This window comes from Heterodontus francisci, chromosome 10 (assembly GCF_036365525.1).
Source record: "Heterodontus francisci isolate sHetFra1 chromosome 10, sHetFra1.hap1, whole genome shotgun sequence".
Lineage (NCBI taxonomy): Eukaryota > Metazoa > Chordata > Chondrichthyes > Heterodontiformes > Heterodontidae > Heterodontus > Heterodontus francisci.
Window position 1 is genome coordinate 59054346 of NC_090380.1, and position 23272 is coordinate 59077617.

The following is a 23272-nucleotide window of genomic DNA, read 5'->3' on the forward strand; positions in this document are numbered from 1 at the left end:
TCCATGTGGCTATTTGGGCCTGCAGCTCACCCACCTTATTTACCACACTTTGTGCATTTACATATCTGAACTGTAAACTTAATTTAGACCTTATTGCATTACCTCTTAGTCTGACCCCATCTAATACCTTACTATTTATTATTCTAGTGCTATCTGCTTCTCCCAATCTTTTGTGCACTTTCCTAATGCTACAGCCTGGTTCCCATCCTCCTGCCAGATTAGTTTAATCCCTCCCCAACAGCACGAGCAAACCGCTCCACCAGGATATTGGTCCCAGCTCTGTTAGTTGCAACCCATCTGACAATGAAAGGTTGCACCTACCCCAGAACTGGTCCCAATGTCCCAGGAATCTAAAGCTCTCCCTCGTGCACCATCTCTCCAGCCACATATTCATCTGCTCTATCCTCCTATTTCTGTACTTAAGAGCACATGGTACCGGGAGTAATCTGGGAGAGGGAATAGAGGTGACAGTTTTCTGAGCATCATGTTCCACAATTTACCATTGGTAGAAATTAACTATGGTAATTTCTGTGAAGGTGATTTAAATATTCTCTCATCAGCAGTACTCGGGCATTTCACAGCTTCACATATTGAATCTTGCAGTGGAAAATGAGGAGGGAAAGATGTTTGGCCTAACAGTTATATGAGGATGAGGTAGAGAAAGTTTTTAATAATGTCACCCAAGTGTCAAGCAACCACAAAATAAAAACAAAACACTGCAGATGCTGGAAATCTGAACTAAAAACAGAAATGCTGGAAATCCTCAGGAGGTCAGGCAGAATCTGTGGAGAGAGAAGCAGACTTAACATTTCAGGTCCGTGACCTTTCATTAGAACTAACAAAGATTAGAAAAGAATTAGGTTTTAAGTAAGGGGAGGGGGGAGGGAGGGGAACGGTGGTTGGTGAGGAAGAGAACAAAAGGAAAGGTGTGTGTTAGGGCTGAGGGCAGGAGAGATTAAATAACAAAGCTGTCATGGGACAAAGGCAAAGAGCATGTTAATGCTTGTGGTGAAAGACAAAGCATTAGTCCAGAGAGAGTGTTAATGGCAGAGCAATGAGCAACTCTGTCCACATGAAAAAACAGACACATGGTTAAAAAAAAACAATAATAAAACTTTAAAAAGGCCAGTTATGGTCTGTAATTGTTGAACTCAAGGTTGAGTCCACGAGGCTGTAGGGTGTCTAATTGAAAGATCAGGTGCTGCTCCTCAAGCTTGCATTGATGTTCACTGGAACACTGCAGCAGGCCAAGGACAGAAATGTGGGTATGAGAGCAGGGGGGTTGTTGAAATGGCAAGCAACCAGAAGCTCAGGGTCATGTTTGCGGACTGAGCAGAGGGGTTCCGCATAACGGTCACCCAATCTGCGTTTGGTCTCTCCAGTGTAGAGGAGCTCTTTGCGGAGGCTTAGTTAAATGGAGGGGGCAGAATGGCCACCCCTGATGACGTGGAGGAGCAGCCACTCCGTCCCCAGCAATGGCGTCCGGCGCCACTGCGCATGCGCCGACGCCATTTTTGAAGGGCTTCAAGCCCTACACTAGCATTTGCATTTTTAAAGGGAACAAACGTTCAAAATTAAAGTTACACCCCACACCCCCAAGGAAGAATTAATTAATTAATTTCCTATTTCTCCCCCCCACAATCTTTTATGCAGATTCCGAACTTTCCCCCTGACTTTTATCAACTTTAAACCTTAACCCCCTCCTACCATCACCCCCACCAATCAAAAGACTGTTCCCTGCTCCCTACCACCCCCATGCCCTGAGAATTTCACTGCTCCCCCCTCCCCGTCAGTGTCATGCCTCGGATGTCCGTGCGGTCATCTGAAGGTGTGGAAGTTCCAGCTGGCGGCTAGAATATTGGCCTGGGACAGCCATCGGGACCAGGTAGGTTTATTTGCATGTTTTTAAATTAATTTTAATATTAAAATGAAGGCCCCATGTGAGTGCACCAAGGTCTTGCCGCCGCACGTAAAATGCGGCGGGACCTTCTTGACATCAGGGGTCGAGTCAAGCCTCTCCCGGAAGAATTTTCCATGCCCCCTGCCATGATTCACCATGTCGGAGGACTGGTAAAATTCAGGCTGTCAACTCTGCTTCTCTCTCCACACATGCTGCCTGACCTGCTGAGTATTTCCAGCACTTTCTGTTTTTATGTCAAGCAACCATGTCCTGCAGCCCTGAGAGACCACCAATAAGTGTATCAGGGTGAAGGGAGGGAGGCTTTTTCAACACATTTTACTGGTTAGTGCAGTATCAAGGATAATTCTGTTTCTTAGTTTTTCAAACAGACGATTTGGAGTGGGTAACGATCACTCCACCCATATAATACAAGCACACAAGCAACAATTCACTGGCTCTCAGAGGCAAAACACCAGAAAATGGTGCACCAATCAGAGTTGAGATAATGCTAATACACTGGATAGTATTAACATTATGCATCAGATAATTTCCCCATGCATTACCAAAATCAAATTATTTTGAAAAAATATCTCGTGTATAATGAAATATTTTAACAGATTGTTTAAAAATGGTCTGATCAACAAATCACTAAAGCTTTAGCAAATTTAATTATTGGATTTAAAATTAAAAGTTTCATTCTCTTCAGTTATATTTTAAGAATATTTTAACCAAAAGAATGCTTCACACAGACTTCTTTGAGCTCCAACTTATACCATACCAATTTTACCTTGACAATGAATAGTCAACAGAGGGTGCTCATAACCTATTAGTCTAAAAGGAATGAGCTGGATCCTTTTCTCGGACTTTCAAGTTTGTATTATCAATTAATCAGTAGTGGGACTTCCTGCCAAACAGCTGGGCAAGAACTGTGCCAAACTCATTAAAAAAAAATGACTGCTGGTTAAATTTGATCTCGGTGGGCTCAAATAAGTGACAGTAGCTGTGCTGCATACACTTCTAAACCACTCCCAAGCTGGCACTATGCCAAGTGCCATCTATACTTATCACTTCATTGAAGTGTATTGGAAATAAGGTTTATAAGATTAGTAAAAGTTCTGATAATTTTAACATTAATTTTTAATAATCAGTGCTATCCCAATACACTGAGGAGACCATTCTTGAACAGATGTAGAAACAAGAGAAATATCACTCTGGATATGAGCGAGAAATGCCTACATATCTCTCTCTTTTGATTACCACAGAGACTTCATGATTTGTCTGCTGCATGTGCTTATCATTATGGAAACATTATGGCCTGAATTTTACGAAGATAGAAGTCCGCCCGCACAGATTGCCTGTCGCTGAGCCCCTGCTATATTTAGCATGGCGGCTCATTTAAATGGAGGGGGCGGAATGGCCGCCCCCAATGACGTAAAGGGGGGGGTGGCTGCTCTGTCCCCAGCAATGGCATCTGGCGCCACCGCGCAAGCGCGGTGCCATTTTTAAAGGGCTTCAAGCCCTTACCGGTAGTTTAAATTTTTAAAGTCACATTGTGGGCAAATTAAAGTTTAAAACTTTATTAACAGATCAAGGCCCCTCTCCCAACCCCCAATGACCATTTAATGTTATTTACACACCAGAAAACCTCTTCTTCCTAATCATCAGCTTTGCCCCCCAAAATGGAAGGATTTTTCCCTGTTTCCCCACCCCCCGACCCTGAAAATTTCATTCCACCCCTCCCCACCAGTGTCTCCTCTCAGATCTCCAAATGGCGATCCGAAGGAACGGGACCTAAGGCCACCGGCTGGAATAGTGGCATGGGATGGCCGTCAGGACAAGGTCATTTTATTTGCATGTGTTGTCATTAATTTTAATATTAAAATGAAGGCCTCACCGCTGCCAGTAAAATGCGCCGGGGCCTTATCGGCATCAGGGGTCGTGGCAGGCCTCCCTGGAAGAATTTTCCTGTCTACCCGCCATGACCCCCGACATCGGAGGGCTGATAAAATTCAGCCCTATGGGTGAGGTGTTTTATTTTTACAATATTGCCCTTGTAAGAGAAGCTAGACTTCAAATATTTTCCTATTTTATAGTTTTAATTGTAATTTGCATTTTTTAAAAATTCAAACATGAGTGTGGCTGGCAAGCCCCATGTTTAATGTACATCCCTACTCCCCCTTGATAGGTGATGGTTAGCCTGCTTCTTGAACTGATGCATCCATGTGGGAAAGGTACTCCCACAGTGCTGTTCTAGGATTTTGACCCAGTAACGATGAAATAACAGCCATATGTGGCCAAGTCAGGATGGCGTGTGACTTGCAGATGATGGTTTTCACATGCACCTGCTGCCCTTGTCCTTCTAAGTGGGGGGAGGTCATGGGTTGGAAGATGCTGCTCAAAAAGCTTCGGCGACTTGTTACACTGTATCCTGTAGATAGTACACATTACTGCCACAGTACAACAATAGGGGAGAGGGTGGATGTTTAAGCTTGTGGATGGGGTGCCAATCAATTGGATTGCTTTGCCCTTGATGGTATTGAGCTTCTTTAGTGTTGTTGCAGCTGCACCTATCCAGACTCTTGATTTATGTCTTGTAGGTGATGGAGAGGCTTTGGGGAGTTAGGAGGTGAGCTATTTATCACAGAATACCCAACCTCTGGCCTGATCTAGTAGTCCGGACATTTATGTGATTGGTCCAGTTGAGTTCTGGTCAATTGTGAACCTCAGGATGTTAATAGCAGGAAATTTGGTGGTTGTAAGTCCATTGAATGTTAAGAGAAGGTGGTTATCAATATTTCATCGAAGCTGCCATGCAGCAACCGAAAGGTTCCCACACAGGCTGCACAAGACTTGGCTCCCTTAAGTTACTGTGCATGCACAGCTGCACAAAAAATCTAAATCGCCTGTGCACTACAAAGAAAATGGAGGTCATGTTGGTGGTTATATTCTCTTTTGTTGGAGCTGGTCATTGCCTGACACTTGTGTGGCACAAATATTATTTGCCACTTATTAGCCCATGTCTGGACTGCTTCATTATCTGAGGGATTGCAAATGGAGCTGAACATTGTGCAATTATCAGTGAACAATCCCACTTCTGACCTTATGATGAAAGGAAGGTCACGGAAGCCTCTCCATCACCTACAAGGCATAAATCAAGAGTCTGGATAGGTGCAGCTGCAACAACACTAAAGAAGCTCAATACCATCAAGGGCAAAGCAATCCAATTGAAGACAGTTTGGCCGAGGACACTGCCCTGAGGAGCTCCTGCAGTGATATTTTGGGGCTGAGATGACTGGCCTCTAAGAACCATCTTCTCTTGTGCCAGGTATGTGTTCAGTCACTGGAAATAATTCCCTATGACCCCCAATAAGTACAATTTTCTAGGCCTCCTTAATGTCACACTTGGTCAATTGTTGTCTTGATGTCAAGGATAGTTACTCTCATCTCTACAATTCAGTTCTTGTATCCATGTTTAGACCAAGGCTGTAATGAGGTCTGGAGCCAAATGGGCCTGTGGGAATCCAACTGAATATCGGTGAGCAGGTTTCTGGCGAGTAACTGTCATTTGATAGCACTGTTGATGACTCCTTACATCACTTTGTTGATGATTTAAAATAGGTTGATAGAGCAGTAATTCGCCAGGTTAGAGCTGTCCTGCTTTTTGCGGAAAGGATATACTTGGGCAATTTTCCACTTTGTCAAGAAGATGCAAGTGTTATAGCTGTCTTGGAACAGGATGGTTAGAGGCATGCAATGAAACTGTCTTCCATGAAATAGATCAGTTTGTAATCCTTTAAAATAGAATCACAACATTTTGTCTTTGGAGTTTCTGTTTATTCAACTGGGTAAGGGTCAAGGCATGTTTCAGTGCAATTCAGTCAAACGATATTAGAACAGTAGGATGTGTGAATAGCTTCCCATCTAATCCAGGCAAAATCCAAGCTGCTAAAATTGCTATTTCCTCCTCCAGCTCAATGACAAAATGAAACCTTGTCTCGACTCCAACTCTCTATTTCATCACCAAAAAATAACTAAAATTTAAGTTCATCTTAATTTAGACTCAGTTGTGTCAAGAGTCAAGTTTACGCAAACTTGGAATCTACATCTCAATTCACACCAATGTCTAGCCAATCAGTTAATGATGTTAACACAGCGGGAACATACAGGTATAAGTATTAATTCTGAGAAGAAGCATATGAGTACACAGTTGGTCCATTTAAAAGCAATAAAATATTATTTAAATGCATGCTAGACATACTGGGTAACATTTGCTCTGCTTAAGACCATTCCTAATGTGCCAAGAGCCTAAAACTTCAATCACCTTAGGCTGAATGATTAGTGTACTTTGCCTCATGGAGCTGGCCACAAGGGATTTTGAAAATGTAAGGAAAACAGAACGAACAATATGATGATGACTGCTGTAAATTCAGTTAAGTGTGACTTTCTGTTGAATTCAATGACTAATTTAAATTTTATATCATGATACTCCAGAATCTCTTTCTCGGAGGAACTGAGAGAAACCCAGGGATTAGCACAAACCCTAAATATACAGGTTTCTGTATATTTGAACTACTGTACATGTCTGCAATTTGTAGCTACCCTCAATTTTGTTTTATGAGAACTCAACACAGATTCTCCATAGAATTTTATACATTTAGCTGTACAGTTTGAAATTCAATTAACTTCCTGGTGCTAAGCTATTATCCCTATGAACTACCTTATTTTTCATCACGTTAAGCCTGATTAGAAATAATGTAGTTCTAAGCTACGTTTTAAAGAAAAAAATAACAATATAATTCTGATGAAGAGTCACTGACCTGAAACGTTAACTCTGCTTCTCTCTCCACGGATACTGCCAGACCTGCTGAGTATTTCCAGCATTTCTTGTTTTTTACAGGAAAGAAAGAGAAGTCAAAGTAGTGTTGTCAATTGAGGACAATACATATGGTATGCTTGAAAATAGAAAAAAAAGACAAGCTACATTTGACATACTAAATATATAAAAGTCAAGAAAAGTATTTACCTCATCACTTTTTATTTGGGTGTTTAACGTGAAACAACGGTCAAAGTTAAGTACAATAGAAAATGCTTCATGGAGACACTTTAATTCTCTGTCTTTCTATAGATAATGATTCTCCTATTCAGAACTATGATAATTATTGTCAATTTCTAGATCCACAAATTCAGAAAGCACAGGAAGCATCTTGTTGCATTTAGTATTGATTTTAATCACATATACTGGATAAAAAAAAATACAGTGTTACAATTGGTTAGCGAATTATAGGAACAGGAGTAGGCCATTCAACCTCTCAAGCATGTTGCACCATTCAATTAGATGATGGCTGATTTGTACTTCAATTCCATTTATTTGCCTTTGTTCCAAATCCCTTGTTGTCCTTTAGACAGTTATAAACCAATTTTTCTGTGCTGCATTCGCAAATGCACTTATTTTTGAGGCAGACAGTAGAAGAAAAGCGGGCAAAATTCTGCCTCAATTGTACTGCTCCCAGCCTTCCTTTCAGAGTTTGGGAGGAGATGCACTTCTAGGTGCAAGAATAAGACACTTTTATGCTAATTACATTTAAAGGGTTGCCAAAGGAGGTCACCTGTACCTGCGACCAGCTTTCTTTCATTTTCACTGGTCACAGGTCAGGAGCAATCTGTCGCTATGTAAATTGGGCATTCTTAGATTTTATGTTACAATTCACAATCTGAAGGAACAAGATGACCTTTGCTATTGCTTAAAAAGAGTTCTGTGGGCAGAAGTGTAAAGGAAACCTCCTACTGCACTACGGAGGTCCAATGGAATACCCTTAATCTTGACCTATTTGTAGGAATAGGAGCAGAATGAACAAAAGACCATTTTAGATGTCAGGGAGGTAAGGTAAACTTGGGGTAATTCAAAACTCTGCTACCTGTGTCTTAATTCGCACCATCCTGTTTACCTATCACCCCTGTACACACTGACCTACACTGGCTTCAGGTCAAGCAACATCTTGATTTTAAATTTCTCCTCCTTGTTTTCAAACCTCTCCATGGCCTCACCCCTCCCTATCTCTGTAATCTCCTCCAGCCTCACAACCCTCTGAGATATCTTTGCTCATCTAATTCTGGCCTCTTGACCACCTCTGACATTAATCGCTCCACCATTGGTGGCAACGCCTTCAGTTGCCTAGGCCCTAAGCTCTGGAATTCCTCTCTGCCACTCTACCTTGCCTTCCTCCTTTAAGACACTCCTTAAAACCTAACACTTTGACCAAGCTTTTGGTCCTAACCTAATATCTCCTTATGTGGCCTGGTGTCTACAAAATAAGTTAAAGATTGCATTAGATCAAAGGAAGTGGCTTATAAGGTTGCCAGAAAAAGTGGTAAGCCTGAGGATTGGAAGCAATTTAGAATCCAGCAAAGGATGACCAAGAAACTGATGAAGAAAGGGAAAAGAGAATATGAATGCAAGCTGGCGAGAAACATAAAGGCTAATTGTAAAAGCTTTTTTAGGTATGTGAAAAGGAAAATATTGGCAAGGACAAATGTGGGTTCATTACAGGTGGAGGCAGGAGAATTTATAATGGAGAATAGGGAAATGGCGGAGAAGCTAAACAACTACTTTGTGTCTGTCTTCACAGAAGAAAATACAGAAAATCTCCCAGAAATACTAGGGAACCAAGGGATTTATGAAAATGAGGAACTGAAAGAAATTAATATTAATAAAGAGGTAGTACTTGAAAAATTAACTTGATTGAAGGTTGATAAATCCTCTGGACCAGATAAGCTACATCCCAGAGTGTTGAAGGAGGTGGCTATAGAGATGGTGGATGCATTGGTGGTTATCTTTCAAAATTCTATAGATTCAGGAAAGGTTCATGCTGACTGGAAAGTAGCAAAAGTAACCCCACTATTTAAGAAAGGAGGAAGAGAGAAAACAGGGAACTACAGACCTGCTAGTTTGACATCAGTCGCAGGAAAAATGTTAGAATCCATTATAAAGGATATGATAACTGGAAACTTAGAAAATAATGATATGATTGGGCAGAGTCAACATGGATTTATGAAAGGGAAATGTTACTTATAGCCTAGATAAAGGAGAACCAGTGGATGTGGTGTATTTGGATTTTCAAAAGGCTTTTGATAAGGTCCCACACAAGAGGTTAGTAAACAAAATTAGAGCACATGGGGATTGGGCATAATGTACTGCTATGGATTGAGAATTGGTTAACAGATAGAAAAGAGAGAGTAGGAATAAATTGGTCACTCTCAGGATGGCAGGCTGTTAGTAGTGTGGTATTGTAAGAATCAGTGCTGGGGCCACAGCTGTTCACAATCTATATCAATGATTTGGATGTGGAGACCAAATGTAATATTTCCAAATTTGCCGATGACATAAAAGTAGGTGGGAATGTAAGCTGTGAAGATGATACAAAGAGGCTTCAAGGGGACTTGGACAGGCTAAGTGAATGGGCAAGAACACGGCAGAAGAAACAGAGATGAAGAATATTTCTTAAATGATGAGAAGTTGGGAAGTGTTGATGTCCAAAGGTACCTGGGTGTCCTGGTTCATGAGTGACTAAAAGCTAGAATGCAGGTGCAGCAAGCAATTAGGAAGGCAAATGGTATGCTGGCCTTCATGAAAAGGGACTTTGAGTACGGGAGTAAAGATGTCTCGCTGCAATTGTATAGAGCCTTGATGAGACCGCACCTGGAGTATTGTGTACAGTTTTGGTCTCCTCATCTAAGGAAGGATAGATATACTTGCCATAGAGGGAATGCAACAGAGGTTCACCTGTCTAATTCCTGGGATGGCAGGATTGTCTTATGAGGAGAGATTGAGGAAACTGGGTCTGTATTCTCTGGAGTTTCAAAGAATGAGAGGAGATCTCATTGAAACTTACAAAATTCTTGCAGGGCATGATAGGGTGGATGTAGATAGGATGTTTCCCCTTGGCTGCTGAGTCTAGAACCAGGGGACATAGGCTCAGAATAAGCAGTTGACCATTTAAAACTGAGGTGAGGAGGAATTTCTTGATTCAGAGGGTGGTGAATCTTTGGAATTCTCTATGCCAGAGGGCTCTGGAAGCTCAATCATTGAATATGTTCAAGACAGAAATCGATAGATATCTCGATACTAATGACATCAAGGGATATGGGGAGAGCATGGGAAAGTGGTGTTGAGCTAGATGATCAGCATGATCTAATTGAATGGCAGAGCAGGCTTGACGAGCTGAATGGCCTACTCCTGTTCCTATATTCCTATGTCATATTTTGTTTTATAATGCTCATTTGATACAAGAACACAAGAAATAGAAGCAGAAGTAGACCATATGGGCCATCAAGCCTGCTCTGCCATTCAATACGATCATGGCTGATCTTGGGCTTCAATTTCACTTTCCTGCCCACTCCCCATATCCCTTGATTACCTGGGAGACCAAAAATCTGTCTATCCCAGCCTTAAATGTATTCAATGAATTCCAAAGATTCACAACCCTTTGAATACAGTATTTTCTCCTCATCTCAGTCCTGAATGATTGACCCCTTATCCTGAGACTGTGACCCTGCATTCTAGATTTGCTGAGCAGCAGAAACAATCTGTCAGCTTCTACCCTTTCAAGCCCTTTCAGAATCTTGTATGTCTCAATTAGATCATCTCTCATTCTTCGAAACTCCAGAGAATATAGGCCCAATTTATTCAGCCTCTCATCATAGTTCCCTCATCCCAGGGAACAATTTAGTAAATCTTTGCTGCACCGCTTCCAGTGCAAGTATATCCTTTCTTAAGACCAAAACTGCACGCAATAATCCAGGTGCGGTCTCAACAAAGCCCTGTACAATTTTAGTAAGGCTTCTTTATTCCTGTACTCTAATCCCCTTGCAATAAATGCCAACATGCCATTTGCCTTCCTAATAGCTTGCTGCACTTGCCTGCTAACTTTGTGTGTTCCTTGTACGAGTACACCCAAGTCCCTCTGAACATCAATACTTACCAGTTTCACACCTTTTAAAAAATATTCTGCTTTTCTATTTTTAAGACCAATGTGAACAACTTCACACTTCCCTACATTATACTCCATTTGCCATCTTATTGCCCTCTCACTTAACCTGTCTCTATCTCTTTGCAGCCTCCCTATGCCCTCCCCGCAGCTTACCTTTCCAACAAGCTTTGTATCATCAGCAAACGTAGATACATTGCTCTCTGTCTCTTTATGCAAGTCATTAATATAGAGTGTAGATAGCTGAGTCCCCAGCACTGATCCTTGCGACACCCTACAATTGACTGCATCCCAACTTGAAAATGCCCCATTTATGTCCACACGTCTGCTTCCTGTCCGTTAACCAATCCCCTATCCATGCTAATATATTACCCCCAACACCATGAGCCCTTATCTTGCCTATTAATATTTCATCTGGCACCTTATCGAATGCCTTTTGGAAATTCAGGTATACTAAATCTACTGGTTCCCTTTATCTACTCTACTAGTTCCATCTTCAAAAACTCTAATAAATTTGTCAAACAAGATTTCCCTTTAGTAAAACCATGCTGTCTTGTTCAAGTTACCTTTTAACTATTTTCTGCAAGGTCTTGGGGATGTTTTGTTACATTAAGAGCTGGATTTTATGGGACCCGAGGCAGGATCTGAGGTGGGGGGGGGCCATAGAATCACAGCGGGAGGTGGAGGGCCCATCGTCGTGATTTTGCCAGGGGCGGAATAGGCTGATGACGACCTTCCTGCCCAGAGGCCAATTGAGGCCCTTAAGTGGCCTGTTAGAAGCCACTTAAGGGCCTCTTTCCGTTGTCGCTGAGATCTAATCAGCAGCGAGGTTGCCTCCACAACGCAGGGACTGTGCCTTGTAAAACAAGGCTCACTTCCTGTGGGCTTGGGTCCTTCCTTTGTGGGCAATCTGTAGTCCATGGAAGACCCCCGCCAGCAAAACCTACAACTCCATGGCCCCCCTCCTCCGGATTTCATGCCCACGCTCTCACACCACCCCCACTGCTGGGGCCTTCCGACTGTACCCGGCGAACCCGCCTCACTTACCAGAGGTCCGGCGTCCAAGGCCTCTGCAGTAGCATCAGTACCGCTCCTGGTGGCACTTCCGATGCTGCTGAGCTGCTGACCCTGTGATTGGCCAGCAACCCTTGGAGGCGGGTCCCTGTCTTTAAAGGGGGACGGGGATCCTGGCGTGGAATCCTTAGGCTACAAAAGACCAGAGGATCACTCAGGGGTCTTGCGGGGGTGGGGGGGGGGGGGTGTCACGAAATGGCCGAGGCGGGGTTTCGGGAGCCCGCCTCCTCCACAAATTCCAGCCCTAAAGGTGCTATATAAATACAAGTTGTTGTTGTTTCTTTGCCATGGGTTCTTCCCAGGGGGGACACTGAGACTATCTGTGATAGTGTGAGGGCAGAAATTAAATGACAAAAGGGATGATGGTGCAATGCTAGAGGAGGTGTAAATTGATGTTTCTAATAATCAATCAGTGGTTCATCATGGCATTCAACAGGGCCGTTTAAAGAAAGCTAATGGAATTCTACATGAAGCCTTAATAAGACCTTTATTAGATCACCATGTGCAGTATTGTGCTCCAGGCTATAGGAAGGATATTGCGGTTTTAGAGAGAGTACAATGCAGATTATCTGAGATGCAACTGTATGAGATCATACAAAAACAAAGAAAGACTTGAAAAATTGTGTCTCTTTTCATTAGAGTTGACACAAATTATGGGACAACATCATAGAAGTGTTTAAAATTATGAAACAGAGTAAACAGAGGCAGACTATTTCTAGCACTAGAGCGATCAAGAAGCAAAAAACAATTTCAAACAAATCATAGTATTTCCTAAATGACAAAAGGAAACTTAAAGATTCTTTCCTATAATGTAAGGATGTCATGTGTTAGATTTCTGCTATTAAATTCTATTGTGAAGATCTCTAATAGTAGAAATAAAAATTAAAAATGCTGTAAATACTTAACATCTGTGGAGCATTTGTGGGAAGAGAAATAAAGTTAACGTTTCAGGCTGATGACTTTTCATCAGAACTGGAAAAAAGTTAGAGATGTAACAGGTTTTAAGCTAGTATAGAGGCAGTGAAAAAGGGGATGGGAGGGAAGAGCAAAAGGGAAGGTCTGTGGTAGTGTGAGGGCAGGAGAAATTAAATGACAAAAGGGATGATGGTGCAATGCTAGAGGAGGTGTAAATGGCAATAGCAGAATGATTACAGACATCTGCTATCAGAAACAAATGGGAGCAGTGGTTACGATCTGAATTTGTTGAACTCAGTGCTGAGTCCAAAAGGCCTCCATTTGCATCCCTTCCTCTCTTTCAACTTCTCATGAAACATACAATTTCTGCCAATCAGAGGACAGACAGCTGATCCCCTTCTAGGCATCTGCTCATATTACCATGCAGGTGTCAGTTGTGTCTCACAGGTGGCACTATCAATGCTGAATCAAAAGATTGTGGGTTTGAGTCCCATTGTAGGGTCTTTAATGTAAAATGCAGGCTGACAGTCTAGTGCAGTACTGAGGAAATGCTATAGTTTCAGAGATGCTGCCTTTCGGATTGGATGTTAAAACTAAGGTGCCATCTGACCTCTTAGGAGGACATTAAATGCATGTAAAATTTTGAAGAGCAGAGGAAGTTCTCCTCAGTATCCTGGCTAATATTGATTGCTCAACTAACATCGCTAAAACAAATTTTCTGTTCATTATCACATTGCTGTTTGTGGGACCTTGCAATCTGCAAATTGGCTACCACATTTTCTACATTACAACAGTGCCTACACTTCTAAAAGAAAGTAATCCATTGGCTATAAAATGATTTGGGACATCCTCAAGTTGTTAAAGGTGCACATCCTTCTTTGTTTTATTTCTTACTTTATAACCAGCTGGTGGAGGATGCAACCTGACTTTGCCTCCTGTTTTCCATCTCTCATTGTGAGGAAGCATTATGCCATACTCCATGGGTTTATCTGACAATGCACCTGAAGAAACACCCTACAATGGCACAAGTGATAATTTTGCAACCATCATGAAAGAACTGTAGGACTAGACAGAAGGGCAAATCTGATCAAGGCTACAACAGGCCCATTAACCATACATAAGTACCTGGCAAGATAAAGCAAACTATTCAAATGAATTGTATAAATGCCTACCTGCAATTGTTTAGAAAGGAACATGGACTTAGAAGTGGGAAGATCATGACCGAGATTTTGCAGTGGCAATGATGGCAAAACTGATAGTGTTTGCCATTATCACTCCTCTGAAACCAACAGCAAATTCTGGAGTCTGCACGTGTGTAATTAAATGCAGAAATCCAGAAGTTGCTATCAGTGATTCTACACTTCTCCAAAGGGTGCATTGTTGAGGCCCCCGCATTCTGCAATCAATTATGAATCATTGAAATGATGAGAACTTACCTTCTTAGTTTCACTGTAAAAACCCTTGAAACAGTTATGCCTCATTGAATGAGGTGTAACTGGGCTTTTAAATGTGTACTAAGTTCATGATTACTGCTGAACGGCCTCACTGGCCCTGAAAGAGTAATTTTATATTTGTTGAATGTCATATCTCTCTATTATGATAAAAAACCTCATATTTTTAAAATGCTTTTTTAAAGTTTGTTTATGAAATTTTAGCTTCTACCTTAATCCCATGCACATGTCCCAATCATTTATTTCCCTTTCTGTAAAAGTTAAAATGAAAAGTGAAGGGATTCAGTGGCTTTTACTTACTGGCTTGCTGTCTGTGGGAATATTTCAATGCGATTGGTTGCTTACCCTCCTTGATGACATCACTGCTGCTGTACGCCTGGAGATCCCCCTGACATTAATGAACCAGATGGGTTTTTACAACAATCGACAATGGTTTCATAGTCACTATTAGTCTAGCTTTTTTTATTAATTGAATTCAAATTTCACTATCTGCTGTGGTGGGATTCGAACACACGACCCAGATCGTTAGCCTGGGCTCTAGATTACTAGTCTAGTGGCATTGCCACAATACTACCGCCTCCCCGCGGGATGTCGGGACAAGAGAAATCTACATCACAGAAATTGCTAGATCTTTGTGGGAAACTTTCTTCGAGGTCAGTGGTGAATGCCGTTGCTTTGCTGCTGACTGCAAAATCCAGCCCACACCTCACAAATCTCCTGAACTTCTCTGATGATGTGTCAAGAAAAACAGATAAAGGAACTCTATTAAATAGCTTAACTTGGACTTGCAGTAAGCTTTTGACAAAGTTCCAAGTTAAATACTTCTAATTAAATCAAATTAAAAGTTGGGGAATCTAGTGCAGACCCTAAGACTGAATCAAGTGGTTGAGTAAAAGATAGGCGACAGAGAGTAATTCTGAGAGACGTGTAAAACTTGGACGAAGTCCCTCAACTGTTAGTGCCGAAGTAGATGCTGAAAACAGGTATTAGGCATTTTGAATATGAAAATTAGGACCTACTGTATGTAAAGGCTCCCTTTTATAAATTAGCCACCAAGGAGTGGGGAAACATCGGGTCCTTCCCGCTCAGGATTCTTCAGCAGCTCCCATGACCACCAATAAAATATAAGTTCTATTTTTATTAAAAACCTTCCGAGGGAGCCAGAAGGAGTAGTAGTGCTATATACAGGTTGTTTTTTAATTTGTTCATGGGATGTGGGTGTCGCTGGCTAGGCCAGCATTTATTGCCCATCCCTAATTGCTCTTGAGAAGGTGGTGATGAGCTGCCTTCTTGAACTGCTGCAGTCCATGTGGGATAGGTACACCCACAGTGTTGTTAGGAAAAGAGTTCCAGGATTTTGACCCACTGACAGTGAAGGAACGGCGATATAGTTCCAAGTCAGGATGGTATGTGGCTTGGAGAGGAACTTGCAGGTGGTGGTGTTCCAATGTAAGCCCTTGTCCTTCTAGATGGTAGAGATTGTGGGTTTGGCAGCATAATAAGTGTTAATTACTGATGAACAATCTCTCCGGCCCTGAAAAATTAAATTCATAATTGTGGAGCTGCATTCTTTCAGAAGAAAATGTTGCAGTTTTTATTTTAAATTATGTTTTTCCTTTTTTGTTTCTCTTTTATCTCTCCCTTAATCCCATCTGTATTTCCCAATCTTTATTTCACATTATCTACATCATTTAAATCTAAATTATATTTCCTGATTTGGACACTGCATGTCTCAATGAAGATTCTTCAATCTATTTGGTTGAAGAGCCACGCTGTTTCTTGCCCTGTCCACAGAAGCCACAGATCTCCTGCAGATGATACCATGCTGTAACAGACTATCAATGACATGAGGTCTGCACTCTAAAGCCCATCAAAGCATTGTGGGCACTTCTCATAGAGGTGAAAGGTGCGTGCCTTTCCCTTACTACTAACAGGAAAATCTGGTCCAATCTGCTATATGTTACAGTTGTTGGCTTGCCCTCCATAAACTCAAACTATCCAGACTCCGCTGCTCATATCCTAAAACACTCCAAGTTTTGTTTGCCCCTGGGCTCAGCGATCTTCATTGGCTCCCGATTAAGCAATGCCTCGATTTTGAAGTTCTCATCCTTTTTACAAATCCCTCCACAGCCTCGCTCCTCCCTATCTTTGTAATCTCCTCCAGCCCTACAACCCTCTGAGATATCGGCACTTCTCCAATTCTGACCTCTTGAGCATCTCTGATTTTAATCGCTCCACTATTGGCAACCATGCCTTCCGCTGCCAAGGCCCTAAACTGTGGAATTCCCTCTGTCACCTCTCCACCTTTCTTTCCTCCTTTAAGATGCTTCTTAAAACCTAGTTCTTTAACCAGGCTTTTTGTTATCTGTCCTAATATCTCCTTACATGGCTTGGCATCAAATTCTGTTTGATAACGCTCCTGGTGACGTGCCTTGGGATGTTTTATGATGTTAAGGGAGCTATATAAATGCAAGTTGTTGTTGTTGCTGTCTGTATATCTACTATAATTTACAGAGGAAGATCAGAAGGTATCTTTTTGCAACAGCAGGATATGAATTTAATCCTCACCAGTCATCTAAATATGCCTTGTGTATTTAATTTTGATACTTATGCACATTGTTTACTTAACTAAATTATAAAAAGTTGCATTCAATAGCTGAAGGTCACATTACTGAGATATTTAATGTAACTGATTAATCAGCATGTATTGAACTATTTGTATACAATATTGAAAAATTCACTGTTGCCTGTCATACTTCTTTACTGAGTAAAAAAAATGTAATTCTGTAATAAGCTAATTTCCGTTGGAAAGACAATAGATATGCTATTATGCATCTCAGTGTCCCTGGGCTAAGGTGTGTACATAATCAGGCAGTGTTCCTGCTTTTGATCACTGTGTACATTGCACATGTTACTGCAGCAGATTCATAATCCATCCTTGCACACTGCTGCTGGTAACCGTCCTATTCAGGGGCTCTGTGCAATTGTGAAGGAATAAGTTGACTTCATCTGACAATATGGGGTCAGATCACTTGAATACTTTTCTGTCAGTCCAGTCTAATTGCTCAAACACTCCAACAGCATCAGGAATGGAATTTTAGATAACAATCAATAAAGGGCTGCTGTCTGCCTGACCAGTACAAGACGTTTTCGGCATAGGGGTGGGAGCAGACACACCAGGTATGATCAACATTGAGCATAAGATCACAGATAGCCCAGAGGCACGTATGACTAGGGGTCACTGACCAGGGGTGCCAGTTGATTTTGTATTTGTAGATGGGGCTTCCTCTTCAGCGCTTATTCCAAATGGGCAGCTCATAGAACAAAGAACAAAGAACAGTACAGCACAGGAACAGGCCATTCGGCCCTCCAAGCCTGCGCCGATCTTGATGCCTGCCTAAACTAACACCTTCTGCACTTCCGGGGAGCGTATCCCTTTATTCCCATCCTATTTATGTATTTGTCAAGATGCCTCTTAAACGTCGCTATCGTACCTGCTTCCACCATCTCCCCCGGCAGCAAGTTCCAGGCACTCACTACCCTCTGTGTAAAGAGCCTGCCTCGCACATCCCCTCTAAACTTTGCCCCTCTCACCTTAAATCTATGTCCCCTAGTAACTGACTCTTCCACCCTGGGAAAAAGCTTCTGACTATCCATGCTGTCCATGCCACTCATAACTTTGTAAACCTTTATCATGTCGCCCCTCCACCTCCGTCGTTCCAGTGAAAACAATCCCAGTTTATCCAACTTCTCCTCATAGCTAATGCCCTCCAGACCAGGCAACATCCTGGTAAACCTCTTCTGTACTCTCTCCAAAGCCTCCACATCCTTCAGGTAGTGTGGCGACCAGAATTGCACGCAATTCATGTTGCATTAAAAGGTGGCTCCCTGGCGGGGGGCCTCATAGAATTGCAATCAAGGTGTGGGGGTGGAGGGTCCATCGTCTTCCCGCCGCTCCATGATTTTCGTGGGTGGGAAAGGCCAAAGACGGTCTTCCTGCCCTGAGGCAAATTGAGGTCTTTAAATGGCCAATTAATAGCCACTTACGGGCCTCTTCCTGCTGCCGCTGGAATTAAACCAGCAGCAGAGGGAGGGTCTCTGCCATGCGGGGTGGTCACCTGGTGAAACCAGGCTTGGGGGACGACCTCTTCTGTGGGCAATCTGTGGGCTACGGAGGGCCCCCAGTGGCAAAGGCTGCAACTCTGGTAACACCACACCACCCTCATCGCTCACTCTCACCCTCCACAATTGCTGGGGCATGTCAGAATGGCTGCGGTGATCCCACCTCACTTACCTCCTCTCTGGTTCTCCAGCGAAGAGGCTGCTCCCAGGTCTGGTGCAGTACCGGCAGTGGCAACGGCTTCCGGTGGCGCTGCCGATACTACTGAGTTGCTGGCCCTCTGATTGGCCGGCAGCTCTGGGAGGTGGGATTCCTGTCTTTAAAGGGACAGAGTCCCAGAACCGGGCACTTACGTGAATCACGCTGGGGCGTTGGTGATGGGGTTGGGGGGGGGGAGGGTGGCGTTGCTCTGAAAGGCCGAAGTAGGGTTCCCCTCACCTTTTTGGCCCAGCACTGGTAGCCCCACCAGCACGACTAAATCCAGCCCCTTATGTGCAGTCTCATTGCACTGTTGTATTAACTTCTCTGCATTGGTATTTGTAAAGCATCTTGAACACATTGCAGACCTCATCCCTGCACAGGAATGGGTAGGTTTCATTTAAATTCGACCACAAGCTGCAGGCGCCTGCTGCGCACCCACAGCCAGCTCACTGGCAAAGAGGATCTCAGTGTCATGCTGCTGCAACACTGGCAGTGGACCTCAGATAAGTCCCTGGAGGAGGGATGGTGCAGGCTACAGTGTGAGGGGAGGATCAGGTTCAGTGAAGAATGCAGGAGGGCATGCCAGGCGCAGCACCAGGCAAACCTCAAAATGAGTTGTCAACCTGGTGAAGCTACAACCCAGGACTACTTGCCTGCCAAACAATGGAAACAGCATGCGATAGACAGAACTAAGCAATCCCACAACCAACAGATCAGACCCAAGCTCTGCAGTCCTACTACATCTAGTCATGAATGGTGGTGGACAATTAAACAACTAACTGGAGGAGGTGGCTCTACAAATATCCCCATAGTCAATGATGGGGGAGCCCAGCATATCAGGGCAGAAGATAAGGCTGAAGCATTTGCAACAATCTTCAGCCAGAAGTGCCAAGTAAATGATCCAGTCATAAGGGCAGAAGTGGGGATTCGCTAATGATTGCACAATGTTCAGCACCATTCACGACCTCAAATACTGTAGCAGTCCTTGTGGAAATGCAGAAAGACCTGGACAATATCCAGGCTTGAACTGATAAGTGGCAAGTAACATTCATGCCACACAAGTGCCAGGCAATGACTATCTACAACAAGAGAGAATCTAACCATTTCCCTTTGACATTCAATGGCATTAAGATCGCTGAATCCCCCACTATCAACATCCTGGGGTTTACCATTGACCAGAAACTGAACTGGGGTAGCCATATTAATACCGTGGCTACAAGAGCAGGTCAGAGGCTAGGAATCCTGCGGTGAGTAATTCACCTCCTGACTCCCCAAAACCTGTCCACCATTTACAAGGCACAAGTCAGGAGTGTGATGGACTACTCTCCACTTGCCTGGATGGGTGCAGCTCAAGAAGCTCGACATCATCCAGGACAAAGCAGCTCACTTGATTGGCACCCCATCTACAAACATTCACTCCTCCCACCACCGACGCACAGTGGCAACAGTGTGTACCATCTACAAGATGCACTGCTGCAACACACCAAGTCTCCTTAGACAACACCTTCCAAACCTACCACCTAGAAGGACAAGGGCAGCAGATGCATGGGAACACCATCACCTGCAACTCCCTTCCAAACAGCACTGTGCGTGTACCTACCCCACATGGACTGCAGCAGTTCAAGAAGGCAGCTCAGTACCACTTTCTCAAGTGCAATTAGGGATGGGCAATAACTGCTGGCCTTGTCTGCAACGCCCCTTTCCCATGAACGAATTTTTAAAAACTCACTCAGCTATAAATTGGCTATTCCCTGAAAATGGAGATAGGGATCACAATGCACGATTAACCTGCACCAGTTGAGTGGAATGCAGGCAGCACGGCAACTTACTGTTGCCTGCTAATTAGAATGATTTCTCCTTGCAGCCAGCACTTCCTGCACTCTTCATTGGCAGTGTGTATCAGCATGGGGGCCAATATTGTTAGTAACTTGCATTATTTAAAACTAACCTGCACTACTTAAAGCTATCCAGCACCACTTAAAGGAGAGGGGCGTAGTGGCTACAGCAGGTGTTGGGAGTCATTCTGCAACTGGATCTGACCTGGGAAACAAAGAAGATTGTCTCACCATGGGAGAGAATGGGACCTCAGGTTTTCAGACACTGCACTGGAGGTTTTGGTGGAGGAGGTGGAAAGAAGGAAAGCTGTCCTGTATCCTCAGGGGGGCAGGAGGCTGTCCAGACACATGATGAGAAGGCATTGGGAACAGACAGCTGCAGAGGTTAATGCCAGGAGTGCAGTCCCAAGGACTTGGATGCAGTGCCGAAAGAAGCTTAATATCCTCACGCGAGTGGTCAAGGTCAATGAATGCATCTTGGAATGTCATATCCTAGCAACTGCACGACTAGCCTCAGCTACTGCCTAATTCACCACAACACCTCACTCAGCTACAAAAGTATCTCTATCCATCAGGGGCAGGATTCTGTTCTTTGGGTTGGGACCCCGATGTTGGGGTCAAATGGGGGTCACAACCCCACACTACCTGGGAAATAGTCACCTAGCAGTAATTTTCCCCAAATTGGCCAATTAATAGCCAGAGGGAAGGCTCGCCATCCAATAGGTGATCCTCCAGCACTGAAGAAGCTGCAGCTTGCAGTTTAGGTAAGGGGGAGATAGGGCATCTCCAGTTTGAGAAAACAGTCTTACTACAATTGTATAAGGCTTTGGTGAGACCATACCTGGAATACAGTGTGCTGTTTGGTGTCCGTATTTAAGGTAAGATATACTTGCCTTGGAGGCAGTACAACAAAGGTTCACTAGATTGGTCCCTGGGATGAGGGGGTTGTCCTCTGATGAGAAGCTGAGTAAATTGGGTCTCTATTCTCTGGAGTTTAGAAGAATGAGAAGTTATCTCATTGAACCTTACAAGTATCTGAAGGGGCTTGACAGGGTTGGCACTGAGGTTGACTGGGGAGTCCAAAACATGCGGACACAGTCTCAGGATAAGGGATGATCATTTAGGGCTTAGATGAGAAATTTCTTCATTTAAAGTGTTGTGAATCTTTGGAATTCTCTACCGCAGAGGATAGTGGATGCTCCATTGTTGAATATATTTAAGGCTGAGATAGATAGATTTTTGGTCTCTCAGGGAATCAAGGGATGTGGGGAATGGCCAGGAAAGTGGAGTTGAAGCCCACGATCAGGCATGATCATATGCAGAGCTGGCCTACAATGAGAGCCATGTTGCCACAAGAAATCAATAGAGCAGCCCATTTGTATCCTGAAGCAATGCTTCCACTGCTCGGACCCCTCTGAAGTAGCCCTGCTGCATTGTGGCTGCAGCACTTGGCAGATTTCAATGACTACCTCCTTAGTGAAGCACAGACATCTCAAACATTGGTCATTGCTGAAGTTCATATCAGAAAATTGTGCCCTGAACTCCTGGGGTGATATGGCATCCTGCTGAGAGCCATTCCCCCCTACCACGCCTCCCTCATCTCGCAGCTTGTCCTGCTCTGTGTGACCTCTGCTCATTCATCCAGTCATACTCAATCCCAAGAGGCAGATCTACGAGGCCACCCATGCCTGGAAGCAACTGGTTTGTGCACAAGCCTTTAAGTTACCAAAAAAAGTACTTCAACACTGACCAAACCACTCTCTGTAGATTATTAAAACTTTTAACAAGTATGGAAAAGTACCCAAGAAACTCAGAACTGGAGCAACAACCAGTAGAAATAATGCAGTAACTAACATGTAAATAGTTGATGATCACTTTAAATAGCACTGGTGGGGGGTCTTTCATGCCATTGAACTTGTGTTCAGCTGTGGGAAGTTAAGAGAAGGCATAAACTGCAGTGTGCAACTCCAAAATGGCACCGTTGGTATCAAATCAGCATTGCACGCTCATTGATGTCATGATCTGCCTGCTTTGCATACTTCTGATGGATATTAGCTTTATGCAAGCTAACCCCATTTATAATACGTTGCATCAGGAGTATGCGCACATGCCATGGACACCATTTTGGAACCTTAAGAGGCCATGTAGCACCCCAAAAAACGAGTGCTACCAAGCCCAATTTTGCCCCCACTTACTCCTAAATGCACAAGCCCTAACTTTTTCAACTGTCATTAGTACAGAACTAGTAGGTAGGTACCCCACGTTCATATCATTATTGTGATTTCAGTGCCAAGTCTATCAGTGAGGACTGCAACAGCACAACTTGTGGAGGAGCAGAGTATCTCTGACTGCAACATCTGGATTTTCCTTTGAACTGCGTGTGTACTGTTCGATTTGCCCTGTAATAATCCCAAACACTCTTACACTGGCCATTATTATTACAGCAAAATCTGGGCCGTTATGTTATTAGAAAAGTAAATGTGTAGATGCAATATCGGAGGCAGGACAGGAAATACATATTCACAAAAAAGATGAAACTTTAATATGGTGCAATTTGTAGAAACTGTTGAACTGTATATCAAATGTAAAAGAAAGAATTAACGAACATTACTCCTTTTCACCAATGCCTCTTAGCAAGAAACAGTGGACAGCTCATCTACTCTGATGCACTCTTTAAATTAGTTTAATTCAGCAGCATAAGGGTGCTTATGCAAACAAACTTAGAATGGCTCATGGTGCAGAGCAAATTTAAAATCTTCACCCAGGAGGTGGGAGGTTTTGCACAGCTTTAA